Below are 6,662 nucleotides of genomic sequence, written 5' to 3'. Positions count from 1 at the left end.
CAGCAGCCAGCACAAGTATCTGTCATGGTTTCCAAACCCAAAGCGTTGCAGCCTTCCTGAGCCGCTGGCCTGGCCTCGTGCAGCTGTCCCAATGCCCTACATTCCAGGCGGCTTCCCTGGCGTGTTGCACAGCCCCAGATAGCTCTCGTAGCGTCTCTCGAGGCCCAAGCTCCTGCCAGCCCTCAAGGCCTGCAGCCGCCACGCGACAGACTCGCAGGGTACGTCGGCCCTGCCAGCCAGCAGCCTGCGAGCTCCCGTAGGCACACCTTGCCTCACACCTCTCCTTCCACGGGGAGACTGCTGGTTTGTGCCGCACGGGGCCAGAAATTGGAGTGCTCTTCTCTGGCCGTGCTGCCTGGAACGTGCTGCACTCCCAGACAGAAAGCTGCGGCTAGTGACCTGGATTAAACCCAGATCTGGATTAAACCGCGATCTGGATTAAACCCAGATCACTCTCACTGGCTCTAAAAACAACTGACAAATGTGCAGGCTGCTAAGTGTAGAACTTTCCAATCCAGCATGCAGGCAGTTCAATACTCGGATAATTTCCTTTCCTTGTCAGGACATACTACAACTTCTTCAGCACTTCTGGTTTTTGTGTTTTAGATCACCGTACTTTGTGCAGCATCTATATTTGCATAAGGATATTAACAATTCACCTGCACTGTTTCTAACTTTAGATCATTCATAATTCCATTATGTAAAATGCAGTAACAATTTTTTGCTACTGGTAATAATTAGCTGGTTGTGCATTTCTATAGGATAATCTCTGCTCAGGCTGCTATTTTTTCTGTCGGCTCAGTTACTGTGCCAGCAATCTGGCATCTCAATTCCCCCACAGGCTGCAGGTAGCTGGAAGCTGGGAAGGAAGGAGGTGGCTACAAAGCCCTCCTGTGCAGAACTACTGCTGAATTGTCTTGAAAGCTGTCTGATAACACTGCCTGAAGACCAGTTTAACAGATGTTGAGATTTCTTGCAAAAGAGACAATTAAGACACCCTGATGAAAAATTGAAAAAGAATAAAATAATAATAATAAAAAAACTAACAGTATTTTAAAACTTGCTGAAATGAAACTGCAGCTGCTATAAGAGCGATGCGGAACTAGCTGAGCACTGTAATTGATATTTTTGAGCTAATGTTCAAGTTCATCAAGCCTTCACCATTTTTCTCACCATCAAGCTGAAAGTGTAAACCGCAACTGTAAGCTAAACAAAATAGATCTGGGGTTAAAAAATAACTGGAAATGAGACAGATATATACACTGATTTTGTACAGGACAGCACATGTGGAGTTGCACTAAGTCAAATTGCACTTTGACCAACATTTATATATTTATCTATGGAAAATATGTAAATTTCTGCTTCTTTCAGCAGGTGGCTGCCAGGCAGCTGACTGATTCTGCCCTTCATTATGTCAGAAAATAAGACCCAAGAATTAATTACACAAATTTTGGTTTTCCAGTGAAAAACCCTTGTGTTCCAACAGTAGTAATAGTTGGCAACACCATCCTTATTTTTTGGATAATGAGAGAAACTTGTAAGTGGCACCTCATCAGCCAGCAGCGGGAACCACCTTGGACAGGGGTCAAAAGAAATGAATTCTGTGAGCTGCTGTGAGTATCACACAAAATGTCAGCTCCCTTTTGTAAGGTGTCCTGCCCCCTTCCTCTGTTACTGTCTGTGGCAAAAAATCTCATTTGGCTTCATCACGTTTAGATCTGGCTTCACTTGAACACTGTTTTTTGCTTTGGGTCCATGAGGGTTTCCAGTCAGCTATCCTTTTAGCCCTGCAGAGAGGGGAACAAAGCCGCGTGAGGCTAGGCAGCACAGCGGCTGGCAGGGCAGGCTGCTCTTCAGTGCCCACAGAGCACACAGACCAGCACACTGGCTTTTCCTCTTAAGATCTTCCCAAATAGTAGGTCGAGAGCTTTTACAGCCTGAAGAAGAAATCTGTGTTACAAACTAGCAGAAATCCATTGTGAAGAATGTAAGGACCACACCGATTCTGGGGCCAGCATTTCTAAGCTTCGGGCAGTCCAAAAACCAAAGCAAAATTCAGTCACAGCTCTGGAGCTTCACTCCTTACTGTGAACTCCAGTCCAGTGTGAACTCATCGGTTAGGTATGTGTGCACAGAACTGGCTGAGATCGACAAGCTTTAATGAAAAATAAAGCCAGCACTGCTTCAGACTTCAATAAAATCTGAAACTGGGTTTATTTCCCATGCTCTGGGGTCACACTGTCAGCATTTCACCAGGCCACTTCACATATTCTGTGAATAGACTCAAGAACTGCAGTTTCAGCCCAACAGGTGTCCTTACCTCATTGACATCAAGCACAAGCTGTTAACACAGCCCTCCGTGTAACTCACTGTCAGTGGCAGTTTTGTGCATTTCCCAGCCCTTGCTATTCAGAACAGCTTTCCTTCATTTCACGTGGTACTGTTGTGATCATGTTTTTATCAAGCTGTGACACAAGTGCCTGAACTATAGCAGTATTTCTTCCTTCCAGGGCTGTGTTTCTTACCTGGGCACTCTGAACACCAGAGCCTGTCTGTAGCAGAAGATGGAAGTGCCCAAGGAACAGGAGATCGAAATATCACTGAGCACAACAGGCCTCTACTTCTTCTACAATGGGTACAGTCCCTTGTGACCACTTACAGAGAGCAAAGGTGTAATTTACTTAGAGGGAGAATTATTTGCGCATAAATGGCCATTAACTAATAATACAGAGAAGATGCTTTTAAATTCAAATGGGCGGCATAGCAGCCAGCATTAGACAAGTGACCCAAGCATCTTGTTACTTACATAAACTAAAGCAGGAGGGAGTTTGATGCTGATGACAAAACCTCTTTGTGAGTAACGCTGGCAAAATCTTTTCAAGAGCAATTCAGAACTAAGTTAAGAGCAAATGGGATATTTTCCTCTCTTTTAGTGAGAAACTAACTTGAAGAATCACATTTCTTTCCCTGTTTGCATACAACAGGGAATGGAAATAGTTGCTGCTTTTCTGTTTCAAAGACTGAATATCTTGAGAGTGAAAATATGAAGGGCTTTCCTGTTCTCATTAAACACCTGTAGTAGTATAAGGTGTTGAGGAAAGAATATCCTACTTCCATGGAGAAGGAAAAGACTGTTGTGAATGGGGAAGGCTGGCAACAGCACTCATCAGCTCCCATAGCACATACCTACTGCATTTCTTATGAGTCTTACCTTCAGCCCCATTCCTAGTCTCCAGTCCTTCCAGTTTCATCTAGGTGCATCTCATCTTGGGCTGTAAGGTCTTAAAATACGGTGTTAAATGATGTCTCAGCTTGTTCTGCCTGCAGCTTTGGGAGTGACCATACTGCACCCCCAGACCGCAGTTCAGCTTCTTCAAACAGAATAAGCACTTTATTTAATAGTAGTCTTCCTCTACCACTCCCTCAAAAGCCTGTGAGAAGGGGATAAAAGATTTCTCAAGCTTTACTGGCCCATCTATACATGAGGGTTAAGGACCTCTATAGCCAATAACACACAGGGGAACAATACGATTACGACAACAACCAGACTTTGCGTAGTAAGTCCAAATAAACTGGCATTTACTGTTTGGCTCTACTGGGACCTCTCCTCCATGCAAGGTGATAGCACAGTTTGGTGTCACTCATCCTTAACACAATGCCTGTCCTCCACACTGTGCCTAGGAAAACAAAAAATGGAGGCAGCGGTTATTGCAGAAACATCCCAATGACATAAAATACAAGGACGGTTTGCTAACTTGGAACAACTGCACATGCCCAGAGGCAGGGATATGAGAAGGCTCAAGGAGTGGGTTTTGAAATGGAAGGTGATGCTGGTGCAGAAGAGGGAGTACAACTGTGATCAAAGCAAAGATGCCAGCTTGCAGTTTATAGAAAATTAGGTCCACAAATTCTGGATGTCTATTCAAAAAAAAAAAAAAACAAAACATTTATTTCCTCATAGCTAAAATAAGGACATTATTTTAAGGTAGTGAACATTATCCCAATGTACTAGAAATACAAACAAAGAATCGCGCAACTTCCCAGGGTTGACAAGATTATCTCAGGCCTGGGCGATCTTACTTTGCACTGTGCTGGAAAATAGGCTCTGGTTAGATGAACACTGACATGTGTGCAGTCCTCATCTCTGCTTCCACACACAGGAACCACCTCTGCATTACGCAGTCAGTATTCCCAATGGCTCTGTGCTCCCCAGAAGGGTTCTGTGCATTGTAGGCTTTTTCTGTGGCATTTATCGGGCAGCACAATGGAAATGATTACAATGCTGGGACTTCAGATAGGACACTTCAACTTCCCAAGACTCCTCTTCTGCCGTTGTTTCCTGCTTATGTTGGAGGCTGGTACCTTTCAATGGGCAACCTCAGATGAAAGAATGCTCCCTGCCACAACAACTAGGAAGTATGCTAAGATCTGAAGGTGCAGCTGCCAATATGTTGCTGGGTGGCATTGAGGCAGCTACATGCACCCTTTTTTCTCTTGGTCCCTCTCAGGCTTGCTAAGTTCATCAAGTCTCTGTACAGGGACTGTGAGAAGCAAAACACATAGCAAGAACTGTCAGGAAGCTGCTTCTGTGTTTCTGCCTTTGCTTTAAGAGTGTCTCAGCTCCTTGCTGTTGGTTCATTCGTGGTGAGTGTCCCAGATGTGACTTCTTCTGTCTCTCTTTTTAATCATAGCCCCATGTCGATCCTTACAGAAATGCCTCTTCCCAGGGACTCCCTGAATCTTTCACTTTCCAGGATGGGAACCAGGATTCCTGGCCAGTCTAGGCAGATACACCTGGCACAGTCCAGCTTTACAGTACTGAAATGCCACAGTGATGAGATGCTGCTTTCAGCAGACAGCTGAATTCTGTCTGGTGTTGGCTGCAGGTCAACATTTAAGCAAAAAGCATGATCAATGGGCAACAGAGGATGCAAAGGTAAGAAGATCAGCGCAGGATACAAAGTAGTCTCTGCATATAGCTGGTGAAACATGTACAAAACCCAGACACATACATACCAGCAGTAATCTGTGATGTTACGTAGCTCTGTAAACTTACTATGCGAAAGAAGTCATGAATACATTATCTAGCCAGTAATTCCAACCAGTTTTCTCAAACTGGTATAGAATCAACACAGGTCAATTCAATATGTGTAAACCAAAGACAATAAACAAACACCTCAAGAACAGACAAGCCTTCGGCTCTTACCACATTAAGTGGTTCTTTTAGCTAGCAGGTAATTATTTAATGAAAACAGTAGGAGTGCAGCCAGAACAAGTTTCTAAAGGCCAAAAAGAAGCATGTTTTTGGAAGCTGCTACCAAGAAGTAACAACCTGGATTTGCCCCAGGATTAAATAACATGTTGCTGCTGCAGACTTGTGTGATGGAATGGCTCAGGCAAGCAGCTCCCGGATGATGTGTTCTCTTCTACTTGCAAAAACACAGCATTCACCTCAGTGCTGCCCTGGTTCTTGTCCAAATACTGAAACAAGCTCCTACGTTTACAGATTAATCCCTGAGCAAGGGATTCTGTAAACACCAGGCAGCCCTATAAAAACAAACAGAAAAAGGAAGGAGGGGAGGTGCTTGGCAGAAAAAACAACAACAACAGAATTTTAAGGGTTAAAAATAGATCACTTGGTTGGCAACACACAGGAGACAGTCTGCAGATAGTGATCAGTGCTAGTACTAGTCAACACTTGCTTAAAGAACTAAGATCCTTTCCACAGTGCAGTTAAAGAGCAGCATGCTGACAATACCACAGCTATCGACCGACCTATTTACTGCAAGGTTTCCGTTCCCAGTACTCACAGCTAACACAATCTTACTGCAACTTTTGCAACTTTTAATGCTTTGCTTAAAGCTTCGGCAACTGGAATCAAGTGATTGCTACTGAATCTCAGCTTTCACTTAAACAGATAAAGAAAATATGAAGTTTCTCACCCGCAGAGAAAGGCCTGATAAGATGAATTCCCTAAGGTCAAAAGTCATGATGATAAACAAAGAGAACCTAACCCAAGACGGTTAAAATATTGTGACTTCAAAACCACACCTGTTGTTTCTCAGAGGTCTTGTTCACTGCCTTATTGTATTCCCGGATCAGTATTTGGACGGAAGATGGGACTAGATTAAAAAAGGAAGCATTCATTACCAGCAGTTAGCACAAAAGGCAGCAGGAACACATTTACATCAGCTGGGAAAGACAAACGCCAAAGCTGTGCACTGACTACACAAAATGAAGAAAAACATATTACAAGGAAATAGGGTAAGGCTGGCGCGAGATTTCTCACTTTCCTTCCTCTTGATAATCCACACACAAAAACTGCCTGAATCCAGCCCTCTCTGACTGCTGCTTTCACCTCCCTCTTCTATGCTGAGCTTCCCCTAACACTGTTAGTTCAGCTATACAAACTGGAAGACAAAAGAGGAAACCAAACACACAATTAAAACCTGAGGACAGGCCAAACCAGGATTCCTAGAAGTAAGTATCACAAAGGCAAGGTCTGTTGGCGCTCAGGCTACCAGGGTTAGAGGTTAGCCCTATATTCCTCTTTGCGGGGGTGATTTTCTAACCCTCCGGTGTGAGAGCTTCCTGAGCTTGCCAAGGGATTTACCCTGTTACTTTCAATAGGCTGTGTGGCTTATTATTTCAGTCAGCTTGTG

The sequence above is a fragment of the Anser anser genome (assembly GCF_964211835.1).
Source record: "Anser anser genome assembly, chromosome: 9".
Lineage (NCBI taxonomy): Eukaryota > Metazoa > Chordata > Aves > Anseriformes > Anatidae > Anser > Anser anser.
Note: the sequence above shows the minus strand (reverse complement) of the source record.